General features: G+C 44.0%; 1 protein-coding gene across 3 annotated transcripts in view; it reads left to right on the forward strand.

The window, feature by feature from the left end:
* KCNE2 (potassium voltage-gated channel subfamily E regulatory subunit 2) overlaps window positions 1-25,696 on the forward strand; it is a 107,001-nt gene that overhangs the window by 38,273 nt on the left and 43,032 nt on the right. For all 3 annotated transcript variants that reach the window (XM_072851993.1, XR_012040760.1, XR_012040761.1), the window contains 4 exons: window positions 15,165-15,290; window positions 16,932-17,223; window positions 17,596-17,723; window positions 22,393-22,592. The gene's annotated coding sequence lies outside the window, so the exon portion shown is untranslated. Of the gene's footprint in view, window positions 1-15,164; window positions 15,291-16,931; window positions 17,224-17,595; window positions 17,724-22,392; window positions 22,593-25,696 lie in introns of those variants that run through there.

Genomic DNA, 25,696 nt, shown 5'->3' on the forward strand with positions numbered 1-25,696 from the left:
GGGGGTAATTTCTGGAACCATTGAATTTCTTGTTAATTGCTACTCATTTTTGTTGTTATTATTGTCAAAGCATCTAAAAGCCCCACCATGATCAGGGCCCATTGTGGAAAGCACAACACGTACATTTAGGAGGAGACAAGATTAAGCAGCCTAGTATAATATACAACCTCCCCTTTTATTGAAAATCGGTGTTTTGCTTTGCTCTAGCACTGTAGTTCTCCCAGTGCCTCACAATGAAGGAATAATTATTGGCGTGGCTAATTCATTGATTAACTCCTTTGATACACTAGCATGAACACCACACAGCTAAGAAAATGTATTCGTATCTCACATAATCCCTCTCACATTCTTTCACAATAGTTTTTACTGATTGGTGAGCATATAAATGGATTTTCTTAATGTTTCTAGTTAAATGTGAATGTTCGAAAGGGGATAAGCACCTTTTTGGAGGGTTCATGAACACAGCCCTACCCCTCAGCTGTTGGTAGGTGTAGTATGTCTTTACCTGTAGTCTTTCCCTGTAGTATGTCTTTTCTGTAGTATGTCTTTACCTCGCTCAAGTTGTCGGTTTTTCTGTTTGCTCCTGACTTCGCTAGCTTCAACAGCATAGTGAGGGGATCTTGTTTCTGGTAGCTTGTTCAAGGCTCTCTAAAAGCTTGAAATGGAGGGCACTGGAGGAGAACACAGTTGTCCTAGTTGTGAGCCACAGGGTGATGGTAAATCTATGGTAAATCTGCCAAATAAGTGGCAGTGAAACACCAAAGTTAGCTCTGTCTGAGCTTTGTTCTGGCAGGCCCAAAGCCTGGTTGTTTAGCGTTATTCAAGCACCACTACAGCTACTTTTGATCTGCAGGGCAGATACAACCTTTGTCTCTACCACCTCTCTTTAATTTTGCCTTTGTTTTTGCCTGATGTTATGCCACTTCCATAGGCTGCTTGTGTCACCTGCCTGAGGAACATCTCCAGGCGACCACAACTGAGACCTAAGGTGGACCCTGAGCAACTAACCTCTGACACATACGAGTGGAGTTGTTTCACTGTGACCTTCAGTGGCTTAATTTAGAACTAGGACCTTGGGATCCCATGGTGGAGACCTTTGGAGTAAAGACGCTGCTGGTTTTTTTTTCTTAAACTCAAGTTTTGAAGCTATAACCCATTTTGAGATGCAGAGAAAGGAGCTCTGGACTGTGACTCCCCACTTGACTGCATGATGGGAGATGCCAGTTTGCCCAGACTTGGCATGAACACCAAGAAGAGAACTTAGCTTTGCTGCCAACCCACAGAGCTTCACACTTGCTCCTTTTGATTGGTGCTCTTCTAGCTCTATCAGTGGCACCCAACCTTTTCAGCCTGGCAGGCCACAATAACCTTAAGCTACTCAATAAGCTGTAGCTTGCTTATTAAGAACAATTCTTAATACAATACTCATGGACAGCTCTTGGGTAGCTCATGCATTACTCATCCCACGCATCCGGGCAAGTCCATGTGTCCTGAGCAGCATCTAGGAAAGTAGGAAGCTGTGAGCATGTGGCTGCCTGAAATAGCTGCCTTTGGTCTGCTTCTGCTGGAGCAGACTGCAAGAAGTATTCTCATGGCAGAGGCCTGTGTTGGCTTCCCTCTTTCTCCTGAGAGCTTCTTGGAGTCAGCACCCGCGTACATTGTGAGCCAGATGAATTTCTCTGTCAGTGGTGGTAACTCAAGAGATTTCTTAGAGGCTCTGTGCCCCATGTGTCCCTAGGAGGATGTGGTGGGAGAGGCTAGCAAATATCCCAGAAAGGAGCCATGTAAATCTCCCAGGAGATGGCCGCAAATGTTCAGAATTGTTCTGGTGGGCCGTAGATCTTCATATTCCTGTACCAATACCTCTGGTTGCCATAGATTTCAAACCCGCAATGCCAACAACGTGGGCGAAAAAATACTCCTCCTGGATAAATCTGGTGTGTGCTGACTATTGCTTGGCTATGTAATTGCCAGTGGGACCATCACCAAAAGCTAATGGCTGTCTTGATATTTCATTTCTGAGGCCATTTCCCTAGAGGCAATGTAGCAAGCTCCTTCAGTAAAGTGTCTCCATCTCTGGTCACGCAGTTTGACCCAAAATTAATCTCATTCTGGCATGGCAGCTGAAGAATCTTTGAAAAATCTCTTGACTTGAAATCATGTCTAGTAACTGTATTAGCCATGTTAAACAAGATAGCAAACGTATGGTCCTCTCAGGTTTCATTTTGTGAAAGGAACCCCGTACTAAGAGTTTCTTGTGGTCCAAGGAATGTATTTTCCACATCTGTAAATTTCACACAAGAAGCGGTGCAGTCATGTAGCAGCCCAAGTTTTGTTCCCCACAACTTCTCAGTGGTGGTTTTGCATCCATAATTAAGATGTCTGTTCCTACCACATAACTTGTTATATTATCTGCTAATGACCCAAATGTTTCATTTTTCTGACATGGAACCCAAGGATACCAGCATTATTTCTTACAAAAAGTACGAAACCGCGTGTCAGGCCTCAGAAATATGTGGGATTTGCCTCTAAGTTAGGCCTGTATTCAAAAGCTAAAATGGGCCACTTCCCTGTGTTGTCATCAGGACCATAAATCAGACTGGCTGAATCCCAGGGCTAAGAAAGGCTGCTGTTCCTTATCAGACCCAGGTGGGTGGTAGCTTGCATTTTCGGAGAGTCTGGCTGAAGTGCTCACTTTGGTGAAAGAGCTGTGAACAGATTCACAGTGCCCATGAGCATCAGAGTTGAATTTCAGCTAGCAGGGGTCAAAAACAACAGCAGGGAATATTAAAACTATAAGTAAGTGAAGAGGTATTACTGTTTACTCCAGGACCTGAAAACATTGATCACAGGGGAATATCCACATGTAACTTCTGAAAGGGGACGTGCTTTCTGCTGTTTTGCCTCCGACATGGTCTGTGAGCATTTAGGTATCATTCCTGCTATACTGTTGAAAGTGGGGTCTGCTCCCAGGGTTACCTCTTGCATTTTCAAAGAGCTGGTGTTGGCTGATAGCTTTCTCTAGGAAATGTGCCTTACAGCCTGGGATCCTTTCAGCTGACCCTCTCTGGGCAGTGGCTATTTTTGCTTGCTAGGAGATCTGGAAATGCGTTCAAGTGTACGTTCCTTGTTTTGTAGCACACTGCTCAGTGCCAAATGCTGCATGCTTTACTTGTCTCAAGCTGTTACATGTTGCTCTCTAAGGGTTTGGACTAATGTTAGTTTTTCATTCCCCCTCCTTTTTGTTCTTTCTTTCTTTCTCCTTTTTTAAAAAATGATTTTTAACCTGAAAGCACGACAAAATGGTTAGAAGTATTCTAGACCTTTTTTAATTTAGTTACCCAGTCTCTGCACATACAGTTTTTATACAAAAGATTTTCAAATAATTGGTGATTAAGTCAAGAGCTGATTTATACATTTAGCCACCTTGGCTAGATGTTGGCAGCAGCAGCTAATTGGGACTTTGCAAGGATATGACAAATATTAGAGAGAGGTCATTTGCCTACTAAAATCAATGCAAATTATTGTAAAATCAAATAATGAAATTGTAGCTTACTTTCTTGACATGAATCCCACTCTGTCTTGGTATTCATCTACTATTTTTGCCTGGCTTTGTACTTTCAATGGTTTATAACCCCTCTTCTCCTTCCTCAGATTACGTGCTATTTTTCCAGGACTCTAAAAGCCGCTGAAAACGGCAAGGATTTTTTCTGTTCTGTTGGGGTTTTTTTTGTTTTTTGGGTTTTTTTTAAATGTTTTTAAACCTGTCTGACTGTAGCTGAAGAATCCAGAGTCCAGAGTCAGTCTCTCTTCTCCAGGATGCTATACTCCTTTGACAAAAGCTTTTACAGGAAACTCATCCCAAGATACAGAAACACAGACAAATTAATTACTTAACATGTGATACAATTCCTCAAGCGCTGCCCATGTGCACTTTCTTACCCTGTGACAAGCAGGGGTGGTTTCCCTGCTTCTCAGTGGAGATGGGGTCAGCTAACCGGTGCTGGCTGTGGGAAAGGCTCAGTGTGTGTGTGCAAGCCCTAATCAGAGAGCACCTGACTGGCTGGAAACGCACACCTTAGTTTACATTGCGGTAACTATTCCTGTGCATGTCCCCCTAGGTCTTTTTGGGACCGCGCTTTTCCCCGGTTCCCGCTCCTTGTCCCCATGCAGTGCTCGTATGGCTGGGATTCGTTTCTTGGCCAGCTGTGGAGATCTGCTCCTGGGCTGAGTCTTCCCTCCTCCCACCCCCTCTCCTCTTCATCAGCACCTCATCTGTGTTGACATCTTCAGCCTCTTCTGTTTCTCCTGCGTCCCAGGCAGCTGACTGCCCTTGGTTTCCTTCCCACTCAGACCACTGGCTGCCTTCCTCACCTCCCCGCAGCACAGCGCTGGTGTGTTTGCTCTCCCCTGCTCCTTGCCCAGGAGAGGTGGCGGTGTCTGAGGGAGCACGGTGAATGTCCTAAGGCAGCCTGGACTCTGTGCAGTGCCACTCCATCTTAGTGCCTTACAGCCCTGCTGCTGCGGACTCAGGAAAATCCATACATCACTCCATCTTCCTCCTTTGTTCAACAGCTGTTTTCTGACAGAAAAACAACAGCTTTCCCTGTGCTGTAAACCCACTGAACTAGCAATAACTGTTTTATAGTTTTGCTGCTCTTGCTGTTAGCGGAGAAGTGTTAAGTGTGTGTGTATTCTTACTTGGCTACTGGCAACCCTTTCAATTTCTAGTGCAATTTTTCTTTTGACATTCAGAGCTGCTCATTGTAAAAACAGACCAGGTATGTTGCAAGCTTTGGGGTAGCCTTAAATCTTGTTGTTACTTTTAGGGTATTCCAGCCTTTGCTAATGGACTTACTGTTTCTTTCCATTGCAGATGATTCTTTCTAGTCTGACTCTGCCAGTTGCCAGTCAGCCTTCTGCAACTCTCCAGCCCCGACATGGATTTGTTAGGTGTTCTCTGCAAAGGACTGAGAGAGGAGCAGTAATGGGGGTGACAAGAGGGACATGTAGAGTGAAAGGGACAGGCAGGAGAACCTGAAGTAGGTGGGTGGCAGGGAAGTTGCCTCTGACAGTAGTTGTCTCACATGGGAGAGGAAATATTTTGTTTGATTTTCATCTATGCTGCCTGCTGATATTTCAGACATGTCAGTGGATATTTTGTCATGGTGGCAATGTGGTATGTGGGCCTACATGTGTCAGAGAGTGTGGGGAGGCACGTGATCTTTGAAATCAAGATGACTGGCTATCGCAGGAAAAACAAGACCACTATACTATCTGTTAATGTGGACATAGAGCCATATTGGCCAACCAAGCCTTAGAGCTGTTTGAGACTATCAGGTGGTTCTGGGGCCGCCTTCTGCTGTCTTTGAGAGTACAGCTAGTATTACAGGATTGGAGTGGCTATTGGGAATGGCTAGAATAACCCTGTTTTGTGTAAGAAAAGCCCAGGCAGCTTATGAAACTTTCAGCAACAAGAAAGCCTGTTCACAACCTTACGAGAAGGACAGATGTTTTCAAAAGCCTGGAGGTAACTCTGGGCTAGGGTGATCCCATGGAGATCATGACATGTCCAGCTTGGCCATGATGCCCACCCCCATTTCCCAAGCTGTTGCCCAGGGACTCAAGGAGAGGAACGATTTAAATAGAAGAGAGTCAGGTTTTCTCAGCAAAAGGGTAACTCCCTCTCCCACGTCCCAGATAAGTTTGAAGCTGCAAGGACTTCATTTTCACCTCAAAAGCAGTATTGGTTGACTACCCTGCTGTAGAGCTTTCATAAGACTGTAGGTGGGATTGGAGTGAGCCACCTTGCAAAATCAACAGAAGAAATGATCCATTAATGTACTGCCTACAGCACTGTCTACTTCCCTGTGTCCTACCTGTTATACAGAGAGCTTGTGGCAAGCAAGAACCAAGTGGGCTCTGGCAGGTGCCTCATACCCAAGTGGGCTGAGTCAAACTGCCCCCAACACTCCTGTGGAGGGGCTGTTGGGATGCTTCAGCTGGTCCCACTAGAAGGGGTTGGGCGAAGCAGCACTAAGTTTTCAGTAGCCAGCTAGCTTGTGAATCATTTATAGTCTCGTTTCATTTGTGTATTAGCTGGTTGTTTAGCTGGTCTGGCAGATAAGCAGGAAATAACTGAGTAGTGACACTCCCTTATGCACAAAGTATTTGTCCATCTTTCCCACTCTAACATAGCACAGAGGATGACAAGTACTATAATACCTCATGTAATGCTGTTCATTCTTAGATGGCAAACAGATATTTCTGCTTATCCTGCTATGCAAAATCTCTCACAGGACATAAATATTTGCTCTTATCAGCAGGGTTTACAGTGAAAAATGGATATTGCTTGCAATAAGCTAAGCTTTTTATTCTTTTGCTTAAATTTCTTGTACTTATTTTAGGCCTTTGTTAATGAGATGCACATTGAGAATTTTAGTGGTGTTAAATACATTCAGTTGCCACTAACTATGCATGAATGTGGGTATCTCATGCTTTTAAAGTTCAGCCCTTAAAGGAGCACGTGTGTAAACAAATGCATGCAGTGATAAGCAGTGAAAAAGAAGTATGTGAAAAGTGGCTTGACTTCTGTTCTCAAGATCTGTATGCAGTGGAAGTGTTGGCCCCTCTAAAATTATTGGTACCTGGAAATGTCATGCAAGAGATCAGCTGGGTGACTTTCCTGATCTCTCCTATTCCAAGAATAGATGCACTGGACTGTTGCAATGCAGGTGGAGGTGATAAATGTGTGCGTCACTGACTAATTCTTCAGCCAGAAGGATGAAGGGACTTAGGATGGAAGCATTTTTAAACATGAGTCACCCAGATACAGTGATTATTTTCTGTTCATGCTGTGAAGGATCTACTTTCTGCTGGAAGACACAAACATGGAAACCATAGATCTATCTCTATAAGAAATCATTTTTGCCAGTTCTAATGGCTATATTTTTCCAATACTAGCTGTTCCAATATTACTGGAATTATTCCAGTGTTTATTGAATGTTTGAAAAATGGTAAATTTCCAATGTATTGAAACAGTTCTTATATTACTGAAATTCAATGAGTTGGGCACCCAGCTTTAACAACAAAACCAAAAACCCCTTGGTTCCACCTGGGTAGGCCAAGTTAATCTAATGGAAGTCATGCAGTGAGCATGCTGTAAGACAAGAATACCCCCTAATACTCCCCATGTCTGTCAGGATGGGTGAGGAGAAACCACTTAACTGACCCAGGCCTTCAACTGATGCAGCTTGTATTGGGACAGCTCTTAAAGAACCAAGGTTGTGGAATCAGGTATCATGAAATAAAAAGTCAGTTTGTTTCCTGTTGCAGTGATTAGAACTGGACTGGAAGATTCCTCCCACAGTTGCTTTCAGGGCTGGTTGGCCCACGGACAAGACCTGTGTGATCCAAAGCCTGATGGTTGAGTTACTGGCTTGGCACATAGGAAATTTGGTTTCAAGTTCCTGCCTTTCCCAAAGCAGACTTGACATTTTTCATTCCAAACCTTTACTGTGTTCCAAACTGGGTGACTTGAATTTAGGATTCCACATGCCAAACACAGTACCACAACCATCAGGGTATGGAGCATTTGTCTTGAAATGGAAACATTTCCATGAAAACCCTAGCACTGCTGACAAAGCAACCTACTTAGATGAAATGGCAATCATTGATGAAGGCCATTTCTTAGATGAAATGACTTTTTTGAGAATAGAGCTGTCCTGGACCTGATGCTAGCTGGAATACGAATGCACTTTGGTCATGCCCTTTGCCCTGCTGGAAGCTGGGAAGAGTCAGTGAAGACCCAGGTGGGAAGAGCTCTTGACCCCTGAGATCATCCATGGCCCAGGACAATTTTTAAGAGGAGAAGCACCAAGCAGCTGCAAGTCGAGTGATCATCTGTCTCTTGGTCCAGTGTATTAACACAGTCCTTCCTTTGTGCAAAGGAACAGGCCACCTCACCTTTTATAGCTGTGCAGACTGGCCAACCTGTTATCGGTGGCCTACTGAAATGGCAGATAGATCAAGCTGAAGCCAAGCTATTTTGTGGTGAAATTTATTAGTATGAGTTGTCTGTCCTAAGAATAAATAATCTCTGGACAGATCCTGAAGGCCTCTCTCAGTCTGTTTTTGTTCAGCTTTTAGCGAGGCAAAACCACTGTTGAAGCCAAGATAATTTTCTTCTCTCAGTGGAAAATGGCAATGATGTCAGGATTTGGCCTGGTAAAATAATGATAATTCTCTGCATTTTACAAGCTCTGTTTATATGATGATCTCAACCTATTTAAAAGATGTTAATCAGCCTTCAGTACCTGTGTGTGAGCTGGATGGCAAACGGACATTTTTGCAAGCTAAGGCAGAAGGAAGCTAAGGGCTGCATCTGTGGTCATGTCGTATACTGACAACCTTTCAGTCATTTTTGCCAGTGGTTGGTCTATTGGCTTCAATTGACTCTCCTCAATATTAACAAGCCAAGGAAGAAAACATGAGGAGGTGTGTATATATATTATATTTATATATTTATATATAAAATGGTGGCTCAGCACATCCATGTACAGGCGGGTTTTAGAGAAAAATGTAATGACTCAAAGGGCCAATTTTAACTTTGCTAAAAGCAGCTAAATGATGCCCCTGCCCTACATTAAACTATGCTGCGATCAAAGAGGGCAGATGCCAAGCACTTGTGGTTTTACAGCTTTCAAATAAATATTGCTCAACCTCATAAAAAAGAGCATGAGAACAGTGAGTGGATTTTTCCTTTTTTGTTTTTGTGTTTATTTATTTATTTCCAATATGCTTTACAGGTAAAGGGGGTATTGCTGCTGCTCCTTCTCAGGGTGTCTGTGGCGCATTCAGCTATGAATGCTGCTTGACCTCAAATCCAGTTAATTTAGGTTGGCACGCTCGATCGCAAAACGTTTTATGGGCTGGCAGATAGAGCGCCCTGGCAGATCTGCCGTTGAGCTGCAAAGTCCATACCCAGCTGAAACTTTTTTTAATTCAACACTGTCATTTTTAAATAACAGTGCAATTGCAAAACAAATTGGCAGGTACTTATGAACTGAATACTGCCTGGGGCTCTGTCTTTTCATTTTGCTGACCAGTGTGCCTGGTCTTCAATTTAGAAAAGCACCCAGTAGTTAAAAAGCACTGGTGAAACCTTGTAATGCAGAGCTAACCGCATTGTTCATGGAGAGGGAGATGCTTGCTCTGACTTGTTGATCCTTACAAACTGGTTAGCTTCACGGTGGAGGGCAACGTTTAAAAATAAAAGTGCTCCAAAGTGTCTATCTATTGCAGCAACCACCTGAGCATGAACCTTCTTTGCAAAGTTTAAGCGTTCTGTCCCAGGTCCTATGTGAAGCTTCAAGGAATTCTGGAATATTAAACTGGAAGGGCCCTGCTGGGTCACTGACTCCCAGTGCTCTGCTATCTTGAGCAACCACCTCATATGATCTCTTTCCTGGACAGTAGATTGCATCAGATATGTGTGGGCCATCTCCTATAAATCAACATAGCTCTGCTGAAGCTGATCTGTGACGCTCCAGCTTTTGCTGTGTGGCTTTGTAAAAGTCCTTGCTGCTTTACCTATACATTTGCATTGCTGTCTCCCTAAGCATAGTAACCAGAGGTGGAACAGGGTGTTTAAAGCAAGTAGAGGCATTCAAGTTATCTCACAAAGTCCTGCATCACCACTGCACGAAGCCCTTAGGTTGTCAGTCTTCTATCAGTCACTCTATGAACTAATCAGTTTAGCTGCCCATAAGCCAAGGTGATATGTAATGATATGACCCAAAAGCCAAAAATAAAGTGCTGTGTTTGGAACGTTGCCTCACATGGGCTTTGATGACCCAATGGAGGATGCAGCTTTCATGGGCTGGAGTCTTCAGCTGGTTGTCTTGTAGGATAGACAGAACCCAGGAAGCACCAATAATAGCATCTCTGAAGACATTTCAGTTGCCATGAACCAGGATAATCCAGGTGTGGATCTAATAAAAGAAGGAGCACCTCAAACCAATGTAATTCTCCAGCCATTGCCCCTGAGTGAAATTCACACACCTTATGGTCATGTGTCATATGGTGTGGGCCTGAACTGTGCCCTGTTTAGTGGGCATCCTCTGTTCACACAATTTACTCTGCAATGTGGCCATGGAACAGAGGGTGCCTTGCAAACTCTGTGAACATCTCCAGTCATGGGACTTTGTGAGTTACACCACTGAGATGTGATGTTGAACTGTGGGGACAAGGGGAGTATATCTATATGTTATGGGTTTCCACTTACCTGTGAGCTCTCCAGATCTTAGCACTCACTGTGGCCATGATAAATCCTGTTGTGGATGCTTTGAGGACGGTGTCTTTGACTGCTTAGGTAATGCAGTCACTTCCTTAAGGGACATCTGCCAAGGACATTTAGCAACACCTGTACTTCCCAGTTAACACTGCAGTAAAAGCTGTTGTAATCTTTGGGCCACTGGCATTGTAAGTGATCTGTTTCTGAACATTGTCTGGAAACTTGAGTCTGCCACCCTGCTCAACGCAGATGGGAGCATAAGGATATTTTCCTCAAAAAGAGTTTCAAATAAAGCACTAGGTACTCTAACCCAGGACAGAAAAGGCAAGGATAACACAAAGGACTATGCTTGCCTCTTTTGCATCAGCTACGGGCAGCAAAAAACATTTGGAAAATGGTGTGAGAGGCCCCTCTTCCCAATTCACAGCATATCTACAAGCAGTGAAGAATCCAGTCAGAATATAGGAATCTTCAGAGTGTTTGAAAGTCCATAGTACTTGCTGCTGGTATCTATATTTATTCCTAAAACCATAAGATATCTTCCCTATTCCAAAAAAACCCATTGTGTATTCATCTTGAGTGAATATATCTTCAAGACTACTGATTTTTCAGAAGGGCTTTGCTCACTCTAAAAGTCAATTGCATTTAAAATGTAAGTTGAGACAGGCAGAATCATTAGTTCCTCCTCCAGAAAATTGGCCTCTGCAGCCATGAGAAAAGGAACTCAACTTGAAAGCAGACAAATATAGTTTCCTGACATAAAAATCAATGTGAATAGGAGATATACCAGACAAAAAGATGCTAGGCGTTCTCTTTCAGCAGGACAGAAGTGTTTGTGAGAATATTTGTGCAAGAATTTTATGGCTAAGTGTATCGGATGTTGAGGTTTTGGTCACCTGGTGTGTACTTGTCATTTTGCCAGCACTGAAAGAAATGTCTGGATACACTTCTTCATTAATTCAGTTATGTTGGTCCTTGTAATCATGAAAGTTCATGCAGTGTGTTATGACACTAAGAAAAGTTAAGGAACCCATTGCTTTTTAAGGCAAAATCTTTTGTTTCATGGCTTTCTCAGAAATGCGAATCATCTAGCATTGGGTGAGTCCTTTGGTCAGTTGTCTCTGCACATTGACCAGTTCAGCTGATTTATGGCCACATGAACGCTTTTTGAAATTTCTGGCTAAGCGCCATAGAAGTTCTAAAACAATCTTCGAGGTTTTGAGTCCCTCTCCTTCTCCTCTAGGGAAGGGAAGCTTGTATAAATGTGGTTATTCTGGGAAAGCCTATGGTTTTAATTTCTCTCCCAAGGGGGTAGAGATGTCTTCCAAACCTAGTATTGAGAAAAAGGGCCAAAGGACTACCTCAGGAAAGAAGATACAACTTGGGAGGCTGGTCTGCATTTTCTCTCTCCAAAGCTTTTTGAAGGAGAAGATATGAAGCTGTGAATATCTGGAACTCTGTCACCTGGACACTTTCTTTCCTTTACAGGAATCTTTCTTGCAAGTGAAATATTAGAAGCTAGCAAAATCATTCCAGTGCACCCACACCGAGTGGGTGGAAGAGGTATGTGAAAATGAAATGTACTATTTAGAAGCTTCTCTGGATGCTTCTTGCTTTCCTGGGGGGAAGAAGGACCTAGAACTGTTTGGTCCTGTCTTTTTTTTTTCCCCTTAATTGGCCTCAATAAGATTTATCAACCATTTCTGTCCAAGCAGTGTGCTAACACATATTCAAAACAAGTTCTGTTCTGAGAGCAGGCTGGTACTTGCTGGCAGGTAGGATATAGAAACATTCCATAACTCTCAGTTTCAGGCTCTTTTCACACTACTCTGGTATTCCCAACAAACCCTTCTTGTGCATTTCATGTGTCAGACATATCAGCACACACCAGAATTCTTGTTTTTACAAGTATCTCCCTCAAAAGCCTGATACCATGCGCTCTCATTGCTTTCCCCATCTGACACAGTGTGAAGCTCTTTAGAAAGCCCAGCTTTGCAGCCAGGTGGTTCTCTTGCCCTGGCTTATCAGGCAATAAAACCATTGCTTCCCTCTGCTTTGAAAATAGGAGCCATAATATCCTTGTGGCTGCTCCCCTAACAGGCTCAAACTACCTCATACTGTAAAGAACTCTTTCTTGTTGCTCTGAGTGTGACACCAAGTGACACGCTGAAAAAGAGTGAGACTACTTGTGCTTTTGAGAGCATTTCTCAAAAGGTTAATCATTTTGTTGATCTGCGGCTTTAGTCATAGTGCGGAGACATGGACTATCCTGTAAACAAGGGATCAGATTCCTCTAATGGAATCTCATTTATGAACTGGAGAGCCTGGCTGCAGATGAAGAAAGTGAGAAACATAAGAAAAGTAACAAATACCCAGGTCTTAGCAAATTGCTGTTGTTACTGAAGTTGACATGCTTAGCTGTAAATTGGGTCAATGGTTCCCTCCTGGCCCAATCATGCAGAAGCAACTAAGGCACTAGGTAGATGGAGGTATTAGGCTCACGCAGCCTTAATGCTGAAAGAAAATTATACGGCCAGTGTACTGCAGGGTAAATGATCCCAATCTTCTCTTCCATTCTTAAAATCCAAGGGATTGACCTTCTCAAATATATGACTCATCTATTGCCAGGAAGGTGAAAGTCCAACTATTAATGAGTTGCTTCATTGTATACAGCCTTCAAAGCCAGGCCTCTGCAATCAGCTCAGCTGAACGCTTTGGACGTCTTCCCATCACTTGATCCTAATCATGGGTCTGCACCTGGTCCAGCTTTCTGTTTGGGACAATATGTTAAAAATTCATTGTTGCACTTTTTTTTTCTTTTAATTGACTTTTTCTTCCCCTCTGAGTTAAATGAATGCTTTATAGGATGAGAACTGAACAACGTCAATGAAATGAATTGTGTGGGAGAGCCACAGGCACGGCTCACGTTCAGGAGAAAGCAGGAGTATCCAGCTGTATCCTGCTTGCCTACTTTGATGTCTTTGACTGAGATAGTGACACGTGATTCAGACCATCTACTCTCCAGGCCCTGGCTCCCTAGGTGGTCAAAGGGGAGAAGAAATCGTGAACCTGGCACAGCACACCTGTAGCGTGCCTCGTGCATCCTTCTTCACTGACTGCACAGGCAGCAGGCATTTGGCAGCCCTGGGCACTACGTGGTTTCATGTGGTTGTCCCTTTCGTGATCTTAAACACTGTAGTATGGGCCTGCGTCCACCTGAGGCACCATAGGATGCAGTTTGAGTGCACCTTGCCATGAGCACGCCACTGTGTCTGTGTTTGCCTTGCCATTTCTGAATAAGACCAGATGATCATGTGTATGCTTTACCTACAAGCAGTAGGCAGTATCAGGACAGTCTCCACCTGGCCTGGAGGGACTGTCTCTGGAGAGGAACGTGTCTGAGGTAAATCCAGGCAGCACATCAACTTTCTGCACACTATGTTAGGGTTTTTCATGTTGTTCTGTTTTAAACTCTCCTTGGTTTTTTTTTTCAAGTGGGAAAGGCATCAGGAGGCATGGGGAGGCTGAGAAAGCACTTTGGAGGTGATGCTCACGCTTTACTCTTCAGCCTTTGGAAGTAATGGGGACTTAGATCTCCATCGTAAGCATTTCTGTGTACTTGCAAGTGAAGTGAGCGACAGAGGAAGCTGCTATAACAACTGTGGGCATGAAGGAAACCCATAGTCAAAGGCAGCTTATCTGCTAGGGCTTGCCCAGCTGCTGGTTATCATCCATGTTGCATCTGGCTTTTCACAGTACATCTGTTTAGCATAAATAACTTTTTTTTATTGGTGTCCTATGGTACATCCAAACAATGAACAGAAGAAAAAAGAGAAACTGTAAATAAATTTTACAATGTCAGTAAGACTATTCACATTAAGGGAAACTATTTTGAGTGAATGCCCGTTCTTAATAAATTGCTATTATTCTGGTGTTTTTACAAAGACCACAAGGAAAAAAAGAAGAAAAAACCAGAAACGATTGAAAAATGGAAACACTGAATGTCACTGCTCAATCACTCCTTTTAATAATAAATACTTCTAAGCTGTTCTCCTAGCAAATGAGGTGCCAAGATTTTTTTTTTCCTTTTGGTGTCTATCTGAAAGCCAGTGGCATAAAAAAAGACCATGAGTCAGCTGGCTGAGCTCCCTTCCCTGAATGCTCCCCGGGCAGCTGTGTTTCAACCCATATTACCAGCCCTGGGTCTGAGCAGGCTTTCTGGCACCTTGGGGCTCACCTGCCCAGCCCAGCACTCTGCAGAAGTGCCTGCACTGACTGCGAACCCACAAGCTCAGCCCTCAGAAGGAGGAGAGCCCTGCTGCCGTGCCCAGCTGGTGTGTCACACTTAAGACCAGCAACACTTCTTAAGACAGCAGGTTTTGCTAAGAAGGATGCCTACGGTCTTAATTGCCAGTTACTGATGCCTTGTTTGTTGCAATTTCTCAGAAATGGGACCTTAGAGTCCACTTTACCAAGAACTCTGCTCAACCATCCAAATCTCCCCCTGGAGCTAAAACTCACCCTTTCTGAAACATTATCTCCTGGGTACTCCTGGTTCAACTCTCTAGGACCATGTGGACTTTCTAAATTTCTAAGGAAGGAAATTTCTTCCTTAGAAATTCTTCTTCAAGGAATTGCAAGGAAATTTCTAAATCTCTATATCAATGAGGCGTCATGGCAAACCATAACTGTGGGCAGCACACTGCACAGCGAGAGCAGTCTTTTCCCACAGCGTTCCTGTCACTGAGCATCACGGGGATAGTGGTTCACATTTCAGGGGTCCCAGCAAATCTTCTTCTTTTTTTCCTCTTTTAAATTTTTTGGGTTTTTTTTTAGCGATCAGGCTATTTTATCTGTGTCTATTTTACAGCCCCTGTGTGTTTCCCTCAGTTAATTCCCGTCCGCAGGGATTCTGGGAAGCTGCTGTCTTTGTCTGGCATCTCCACACCTAGAGGAGCCCTTTGCTGATAAAAGCCCCTGGCACCACAGGAGTGAGGTATGTAATGTGTGGCTGTCCTGGAAATCTTACATTAGAAATATGGATGTCTCACCTGATGTTGGAAAATCAATGTTAGGCTGACCATGACAGATGCTGATTGAAGGTCATGGCCCAACAGGCAGGCAGGAGCAGGGGCATACTGGAAATAATGCCAGAGGATGGGGCTCTCAAGCCACAGCGGTGCCATCGTTCAAAGGTTTGCAAACCTTGCAGATACATTAATCACAACAGGTACTGCCTCCTTGTTGGGGAGGATTTCCTGGGCAACATGGCCATGCTCCTGCATGGTGGTGCAGATGGCAGTAGGGTCTGGGGAGATCAGACACCTACAGACAAGGAGAAGCTGGGCTGTATTCTAGTGACACAGGCACTGGTAGCTTGGGACAGTCTAGGGAGGACCTTGCCATCCTCTCTTTTTCTGTCGTGGCATCTGGAGCTGCACCCAGAAAGTCTGGGGTTTGTGTAGAAAAGGCGGTTTTGCCAACAGTGAGAGGGCTCATCCTCCAGGAGCGTGAGGCGGCCAAGGTCATGGTCTGCTGTACCCACCACAGTCTGCCAGCCAAGGAAGTGGGCCCGGGGCCTGAACGAGCTCTTTTGCCTTCTCGCACACCCCAGAAGTGCTTTTATAATGAAATAAGGCCAGGGCCCAGTGAGCCAAAGGGAATTAGAGACGTTGTATGTGCTCACATGCTTGCTCCATGGGGCAATTTTAATGAGTAATTGATTGCTAATTATATGTGCTGCTTTGTGGTGAAACATCATGGTACTTTGATATCGACCAAGAACTGAAAGTTTCTGTTGTGCTTATTTTTCAAAAACTTTTGGCCTGCTGATCTGTATGGGATATTTTGTGCCTGATTAATTTAATGTATTGTCTTGGGTGAGTGTTGATTTACTTGCTGAATTCAAGATCAATTTTAATGAAGCTCTTAGTGCGTGCTGGTTTGGGGACACAGGGTGCCATGTTATTGCTTTGTCTAGATTGCTCACTGTTTTGTTAGATTTCAATAAGAAAAATTCTGGCATAGTGACAGCTTCCCACTTCCCTACAATTAAGTAGACAACAACAGAGCTTAAACAGACAACAAACTTTATTAAACTCACATGTACATACATAACAAGTAGAAACGTTAGAGCAAGCTAGTTTGACCTATGGGCCAACAGCAACAAAAAGTATATTCTTTTTTAACTCCCAAACCAGGTGCAATCAGGGAAACAGCAACTGCAGCTGAAGTGCCAGGCTGTAAATTAAAAGGGAAAATAAAATGCAGACATCATCAAGGATATTAATATCTGCTCCGTTCTTCACCACCACTGTTTCCCTTCACCCTTTCTCTTTTCCTACATCTGGGGCAGGACAATGCAGTCATAAAAGTCCTGGGAGAAGGATGGGGCAGGGGCTCAGAGTGCTGGGAAATGCCTCATGGAGCTCCATGTAACCAGGGCATAGAGCTGGGATGCTGTTGGACTTCCAGTGTGCAGCCAGCCATGGCTCTTCAAGGTGCTGGGGCCTCCCCAGGTACTACAAGTCTGCTGTGGAGGTGCTCAAACCCAGAGGGCTTGCAATGGCATTGCGACCACGACTACCTGTATCGATGCAGCTGAAACTCTGGTGTTTGTTTTTTCCCTTTTCAACAGGATATGGCTGTGCCCTCTGGATCAGCGGCTGCATGTTTGGAAGAACATCCTGCTTGGACAGAGCAGAAGTTAACTAGGACTTTTGGAGCTGGTAGTGGTTATGCTGGGAGCAGACCAAGGGGAATATTTGCTTTCCAATTCCAAACAGGAAACTATAAGCGGATCCAGCTTGCAGGGAGTGTGGCGTGGGAGGACGCGCAGAGACACAGGAACAGGGAGATGCAGGAATGCTGGTGGAGGACTTTTCCACCCTTGAAATGCACAGCCACAGTTAGCTCCCCTTAGCAGCGAGGTAAATCACAGCTCCACGCCTGGGACTGGAGAGCACCTGTGAGCTTCTCTCACCTTGGGAAATGGCATTTGGCCCTTCCAGGGTAGACAAGTGGGTGGTGCTGGCAGGAACGTGATCATCAGTTCTTTCTCATTCTTTAGAGAAGACACACACTAACTTGTCATGCTCTCTTTAATTTGATTTTGTATGACAAACAAGCCCAACTGTTTAATGTCCTGTGCACAAGAAGGAGAAAGCAATTATGTTGTTTGAGGGGAAAAAGCCATTTGCTTTGCTTCTGTAAGCAAAACATGAATTGGCACTTATGGGGTCCAAAGGACCACAGAATTTTCTACAGTATCAGATTCCAGAATGCTGATGTTTCTTTTCCAGAGAGATTTAACAGCAGGATGAGACAAAAGGATACACAGCAGGCCTGAAAGGTCCTTCCTCTCCTGAGTAGTCCCCATCAAGCCAATGGGTAAATGTCTGCAGAAGAGGACCACACTGAAGTTCTGTTGGTAGGTGAACAGCAATGCTTGCCAAACAAGGCACCCCATTCAATCTGTTTTCAATGATTTAAAACTGAGCTAGAAAATGTGAATCCAGGCAGGAAATTGGCATTTAAATTATACACTTGAGATGACTGAGCCTTTTTTTTTAATACAATTTAAAAAATTATAATCCTGAGGGATGTGAAAGGAGTTAGGGCATGGAGACGACATGAAAACAGAGTCCTTTCATATGCTGCTTGACATTTCAGTAATTCTTCAAGAAGCATTTTTGACTTCTTTTAAATTTAGAGTTTTCTTAGCCAAGTTTGCAGCATGAGAAGACTGAAGTTTAATCTTTTCAACACACGCAGTCTTGATACAGAGGTAGCTCTTTCCTGTATGTTTGTGCTGCTACCACTGTACACATATACCTGCCTTGCTTCAAGCCTAGGAGATACTAGCATTAGAAATGTTGCAGATGACGCAGCAACTAAGGCATTTGGCTATGTCATGGACTCAAGTGATCTTGAATGAAATGGATATATATAGATATAAAATTAAAGTGTAATTCACATATTGGATATTTACAAACTATAGGATATATACATAGCATATATAAAATTAAAAATAAGTGCATTTAAGAGTGTTTCTAGTAATAACCTGCCTCATGATTAACAAGATCAGCAAGAAATTGGTGCAAATTTTCTTCTTAATCAACAGTGCTAGGATATAATGATTAATGTAATAAATATGTGTTAATAGTGGAAAGCTGACTTGGGCATCAAGGGATTGACCTGGGCCTCAGAAGCTCTCTCTTCATTTCCCTGCACTGTTAGACTCTTCTTGACTGACTACTGATAGTATAAATTCAGCATTTGGGTATCTGACTGTTGTTAACATCAATGGCAGGTAATGTTTGAGGGTGCTGCCAGGGAGCACAGGAGCGAAGAATATTCAAGTGGTTCTCCAAAACTGTGGGCTGAGGTAACTATGGAGCATTTAGCCCAGAGAAGTTGATGGTCCTGATCTTCAAGCACCTAAATCTATGCATTCAGCACTGGTGATTAAAAAGCCCCCTTGCCACCACTCTCTCTCCCAGCTACCCCTCCACCACCATATGACCATTGTAGGTGCATGCAAGATGCTGTGCATATCTCCTATGCTGCAGTTGGGGGCAGCTCCACCCCCCAGCCCAAGCCAAAGTTCTTCAATAGGAGTCTCGGTTTCACTACTCTAAAGGGCTGCCATACATCTGTTATTTTTGTTATTATTTGTCATTCGATTTCCCCCTGGGTATGGCCCTTTTCTTTTCCCACCTGGAAATGGTGACTTGGCAGGTTCTAAGTTTTCCTGAGAGCTTCCAGCTGCGTGGTTGTCGGCCTTGACAGCCAGAAGGTGCTATTTCATTTTGACTGTATGGTCATAGGATAGATCAGCACAAAAGCTCCTTGTGTTATGGGTTGAAATCATGGTTATGTTTTGTTTTTCCTTCCGCACCAACTCCATGGAAGCTGTGTAGTGTATCTCCATCACTTCAGGGTGCAATGGATGGCTCTAGTGCTTATGTCCTGCATGTAAGTGCTAAGTTCAGCACTCTCTGCTGTCAGGCACAGAGTGGATGTTGAGGCATCTCCAGAGTAATGTTGATAGCTCTAGTATTGGTCAATGGCTCTGGGACCATGTTCAAAGCACACAGCGTGAAAAACATCTAAGGTGGGAGTGCAGATGTCCTACTCATGTCCTGTTCAGCTGCTCAGGCCCAGGCACTCAGCTCTGTTCCTCTGAGTCTCAGTTCATTTGCTTTCAAGGCCATCTCCCAGAGCCATATAATTGTCCCCAGGCTCTCTGCAATGAGCCTGTATGCCCAGGCACTGGGGTCACAGCAGGAGGGAGCCCACAAGCTGTCAGGGCCTCTCAGGGCTAGATGTGACCACAGGGAGTGGCAAAACGCCAGAGTTTTGCCATATGGACAACAAGCACACACTGCGCTGACTGTCCCTAGTGATCAAGGATGAAAATATCCGCATCCTTGGCTTTCTCCTTTCCTCCACACTGGAGTGCCCATTTATCTTGGAGGCTACAGCTTCGAGTAGCCGTCCCGAAGGTCCCCACCAGTGAGCTGGGTGGTCAAAGCCATTTATGAGAGTCACATTGTCTGGTTCTGCTCATATGCTTTAAGTCCAAGGCTATTCTTCTTCCTCTTATCTGATCACATTTCCCCAGCTGTGCAGTATGTGCCACATATAAATTCAGAGAACATAAATAATTTGCTTTGTTGAAAAGCAACCCATGATATACTCATTGCCTCTTCCTCTTTCAATCCACACTTGCTCACAGTGCCCTCCTTGCCCCTCGGTGCTTTCTGCTCCCTTGGCCTTTAGGACCCACTAATAACTCTCTCACCAGTGCACCATCAACGCACTGGAGGAGAGCACAGGAGTGGTAATTAAGGGCTGTGATGCAGTGGTACGCTGGGAGGGGATGCTTAGATCTCTGTGGCATGCCAGCACGTTGCTGACAGCTGTGCACCATCTACCAAAAGCAAGTAGCCCTGCTGGCATTCAGTTGTGCTGCTAGTGTTTTAACACAAGGATATTGTCACAAAATGGTGGTTTGCAGGCTTTAGCCACAGGAAGATACCAGTTGTGCTGCACTTGTTTGCCACGTGAAGCAGGATGGTGGGCTCAGGTATACTGGTGTCCCAACTTTTTGCTAATCTTGCTGTGCTGTTATCAGTCATTGGATGTGGCTGATGGGAGCTCTTGTGAGAAGTCACTCTTGTGCAGTATGTTCTAGTAACTCAGAAAGTTACCATTGTCTGAAGAAAAGAGTTTCAACTGAAGCTTCAGGAGGACTTGATAGTGAGCAGAACATCTGGCAATTAACTGTGACCAAGTCATTGAATTTACTAACTCTTTGCATCAGGGAAGGATTTCTTGTGCAGTTTTTCAGCATTTTGTTGGTACTAGTAAAATTACTTCCCTCTGCTAACCTTTTTAGGTGATGAAAATAGTGGGAAGTTTCACTGGACTTTGGATCAGGCCCTTAGAAAAGACAATGATCATGGTAGTCATCTGCCCTTAGACTCAGCTTCCTGACCTACTCACCTCTCTGTTTTTTAGGTAAGACATACATTCCCTCACGCATGGAGGGCTGGATAGGTGTGGCTCAACTCTTCCACTGCAGTGTGACCCAGTCACATCCCAGCCATTGCTAATGGGAAAACTCAGCTCATTCAGCCCCTCTGGGCATCTGCCTTGAATGCTACCCACGTGAGCTTGAAACATCGGTGGGGTTTGTTTAATCGGGGAACAAAGGCAGGGATTGACAAAAGTAATTTTTACCCCATTTGTAAATGCACATGCACTGGTGAGTGTGAAAGTGGACTGGGGTGGATTAGCCCCTCTTTGTCCTCGTCCATATCCCTTACCTTCCCCTGATTCCCACAGAAAGTCCTCTTTGTTGGCATGCCAACCATTGTTTCCTGGCACACTTCTCCTAGACATCCCTGCTAAGCATATATTGTTACCTCCCCAAGAAGGTACCCAAGTGTGGCAGCGCGCAGTTACAGGCAATGCATATATGCACGGCAACTCATTAGCCAGGTCTTTTTTCAAAGAATTTTTAACTTCATCTTTGGTTGCCTCAGCCAAAGGAAAGGTCAAAGGAAGGTGCAGAGAAAATTAAAAGCATGTAAAAGGTGGAGTGGCTTTGTGCTGCATTGAGGGATCTTCTATGCCTTGCTTGTTATGTAAAACCCATCAGAAGGAGGGGGGACTAAACAAAAGAATTTTCTTCTCAGCATGTGCTGGGACCCAGCACTGCAAATAAATGCATTGTTAGTTGAAATCAGTGTTTTGGTTTCTCCCTTCCTTTGTGAGATGCTGTAGAGGAAGCAGATTAAAGATTGCCAGCTTTCTGGCAAAATATACTGGTGGCATCATAATGACTTCATTATGGTCTCTAAATGAGCTAACAGACTAATAATGTGTTCAGGAAAAAATACACATTATGAACATGAACACAGGTGTAGGGTTAACCCCTTCTTTGGCACCCCTTGCTTTGAATCCAGCTACTGCAGCTTAAGCCACAGTTCAGTGCTCTACTAGCTGGGCAGTAAAGGATTTAATTCAACAGCTGCATGCCAACTAATTGCAGCTGTATTTTCTTCTGAGTTCATCTACAATGCAAACAACATGGCAGCTGTTTGCTTGTTTGTTTGCTTGGCTGGTGGTGGCTGGGAATGCTGCTGCTAGGTGGAAATGCCAGCACAGTGGTGCAGAGGCTCTGCGAGGCCCTGCAGCTCAAACCTCCTTTTATTAAAAAGGATTTAAAAAGTGGCTTATATGACATACCCCTCCTTTGGTTTTTCCTTATTGCTTTACATGCTGCATAAAACATGTTCACTGGAGGAAATGGAGATTCAACAGCAGGCCAAATCCTTCTGCCCAAACTAATTGTCTGCCTGCCTTGCTGATGTCTCCTCCACCTCACCTTCAACATCACTGGACCCAGACTCTTACTGTCCTCATCACAGCTCCTGTAGTCATCCTGCTGCCTCATCTCTGCCTTCATCACTTTCTGCCTCGACTCATCTGTTGCTTAAGTCTCTACATAATTTTTCGTTTTGGATTATGAAAAATCTTCCAGAATGTCCTTGTTAGCCATATATAGCTCTTCTGTGTTTTCTCTGTAGGTTTTCTGGACGTGATAATATGGACAGTATGGTTACAGAATGAAAGCATGGAAGCAGAGGATACACAGGATGCTCTGCACATGCTCGGCAAAGCCAACATTTCCAAACATGGGGGACTTTTGTTATGTGTGAAGACCAGCTATGAAACACTTGTTCAGGCATCTCTGATATGGCTCAGAAAACTGAGGTCTACCTGCCAGGTAAGTGTCTTGTACAATGATAGATACTAGTCAGGCACTGTTGCTGTATGGTAGGGTGTACTAATATAGTGCGAGTATCTGGGATGTACAGCAGTCTGTCAGCTCTGCTGCCCAGGTCTCCCTGCATCTGCCAGAGGTCCAGGAATCCAAACAAACATAGGAAGTCCTGAAAATGTCCTGAAATATCCTAAAAATAGGCAGAATTTCTAGGCGGAAGAAGAGCATGGGTTCAGGAAAATATGAGCACATGGGAACAAAGATATCTTTTATGTAAGCCACCTTTAATGTACAGACATTGCTACCCTGTTCCATGAATATTCGAACTTACGTATCCTGTTTTCTGATGGATTTGTATCTGGAGGCTGACTTTGGGAAGATGCAGCATCTGATGGAAGCTCTTATGTCATTGGGATCGTTTATATGGCCTCTTTCTCTCCCACATGATGTTTAATACAGAGTGAATTCATACCGCAGCCCATGGATGGTGTGGTCAAGTCAAAGACTCTTCTAGGATCTCTGTCTTGTGCCTGCCCTCTATTTTCATGAACTGTGTAGGAGTTTTGTATTTTGAGATCTGTTCACCTGCCAGATGTGGCTGAACTTAGTCACTGGGTGCAAGAATTATGAAATAGGACAAGAGACGGACACTAACACATGGATAATATAATCATATTGGAATTCTTTCCTTAGGAAATGAGGCTAAAGTCTGCTAGCCCGGTTCCTGTTCTTCCACTCCACATAGTGCTGCAACACCCTTTTTCTGGCCTTACTCTACCCGCCACCCTACCCAATAACTTTCTATTGAGAACATAGTCTAGGGAATATTGTGCTCACTGTGCCAATCCTCTCTGTTCAACCTGTACACTGGGTCTTATTTTCTATTACATGTGAGCTACTTGTCCACACTGTCCTGATGGAGAGATGCCTCTCTCCTTCATTCTTGTGACATCATGTTTGGTGATAAGTCATCTCTCATCTGCCTTGTTGCTAGCATCTAATGTCAACGTTAGAGCTTTAATCTGAGTTCTTCCTGCTCTCTTACATAGTGCCTCTTTGGTGAGGGAGCTTCCCAGGAAAACCTGCAAGTTACTTCACTATTTGCTTTCAGATTCCCCTTCCCTGGGCTTCTGCGACAGCAGCTTGGCTCTGACAACAGTTGTATGCTATGACTGCTGCCGACTGCGCTCTGCGGTATTTTCTCCTTAAGTCCTGGCATCCCTAATCTACATCCATTCATTGTCTTCAGTCACTGTCCATGAAGTCTCTGGACCAGAGTTTAGTCAGGGGGTTTGCTGTTCCTAGCACAATGAGATACTAACCTGAAGACTGAGTTTCTTAGGCAACATAGTAAGACAGTAAGTAATAACATCCCATAGGTAACAGTAGTAACAAATCCAGCCATTTCCCAGCAGAGGAATGGTGCATCAAGATCCTTTGTGACTCAAGCACTGCACCTGAAAAAGAGAGGGACCCGTACCAGGAGTCAAGCTGCTACAGCTAGGCATTCAGTCCTCTTCCTGCATGTAGGGCAGTGGAAGTATCTATGAAACTAAATGGTCAGCAAACTGATGGGAAGAACCATTGCTTAAACTGGCCTGCTGATGGGAAAGTGCAAGAGAATGAGAAGGACATCTCTGAGATACTAATTATTCTGCAAGGCCAAGATAACCAGGAGATGCCAGGGCAGTGCCTGTCAACCTGGTCCACTGAAGGTCACCAACCTTTTCTTTAGGAAACATCATCTTCTGGTGTATTATTGCTGATGGTTTACACTTGCCATCAATTTAAAATGAAATTAAAAGAGGACTACTCTTGCAGTTTTGATCCACTCTCCCCCCATTTTGTGGGTTCCTTTGGTTGCTTCTGTGTACATTAAGAAATGTTCTTCTGGGTACATTAAAGAAAACTAATTACAAGCCTGTTGCACTCACTTTCGGAAATGTTATCACTGGTCTTTAGTATGCAGGTTGAAAACACCTCCTTTGAAGAGCTAGACTGCAGAGCCCAGGAGTCTAGTTGGCATGCTTCAAAATGGACTAAACTTCTTAAATAGCAGAAGCATTGCTTCACTGCTTTTATTGGTCAAAGCCTGACAAATAGCCCTCTGCAATGACAAATTCCAGGATAGTCTGTGAGCCTGATCGATGCTGATTTATCATGCTCCATGCTGTCCTTGCCAAACTGATGACTATATGCAGATGTACGTGTAAGAAAAGACGTCTGGGACTCGTTTATAAACAGTATATAACGAACAGTTCTTCTGTAAAACAAGCTATTGTTTATGTATGACTGCATCACCACTGCATCTTTTTAGGGTTTCTGTAAGAAGTGGGCAGTTGCCTTCAGCAAGTACATAAGTGGCTTGGCTGTTCCATGAAAAGTGGAAAACAGAGAGAGAAGCTTTTTGATTGAGGGTGAAATTTAAGGTGTGAGTGGCTATTATCCATATCTTCCCCTCCTCTGAGTCTGCAATAAAGCAGACCAAGGGGTAATAAAGCTGTTGAGCTGGCATGAATGATTCCTTAGATGGTGTTCTGCTTAAGCATTCATTCCTTTCAAGCTATTTTCTTGCTTTAAAACTGCTGTTTAATGTATGTAGCTCAGGAGCTATTTGTAAGAAGCAGAGAACCCTGGCTGCATGCAGGTACCATTCATGAACAACAAAGTCACCTTAAAGAGTGTATGGATTTTCTTTGGAGACACAAGGGGTTTCTTTTGTAGGAACCCTTTATTAAAACAGATAATATATATAAGAAGCAGGGAGTCATTTTCTGCTGCCACTGAAGATATTTAGGTCAGGGTTTTCAGATCAATTCAGGTCTTGGGCAGCCTTAAGTCACCTGGAAAATGGTGGCCTGTGTACACTGTTATTCACTAAAATGAGCTGGAGCAAGTCTGGACTTAGGAGGTCGATAGCCAGATCCCCAGTGATCTACACTGATTCTACTGGAGCAGCCCAAATTCATACTGGATGGAGATGCGGCTATGAAGACTGAGGCCATAGTCATTGATTTTTTTATTTTTCCCATTTACTCCCAGGTCTTCAAGAAGCTGGAGGCCAGCTCCTGTTCTCAGTTCATGACTACAGCCTGGTTGCACTACAG

The sequence above is a fragment of the Ciconia boyciana genome, chromosome 1 (genome assembly GCF_034638445.1).
Source record: "Ciconia boyciana chromosome 1, ASM3463844v1, whole genome shotgun sequence".
In the NCBI taxonomy this organism is placed as follows: Eukaryota; Metazoa; Chordata; class Aves; order Ciconiiformes; family Ciconiidae; genus Ciconia; species Ciconia boyciana.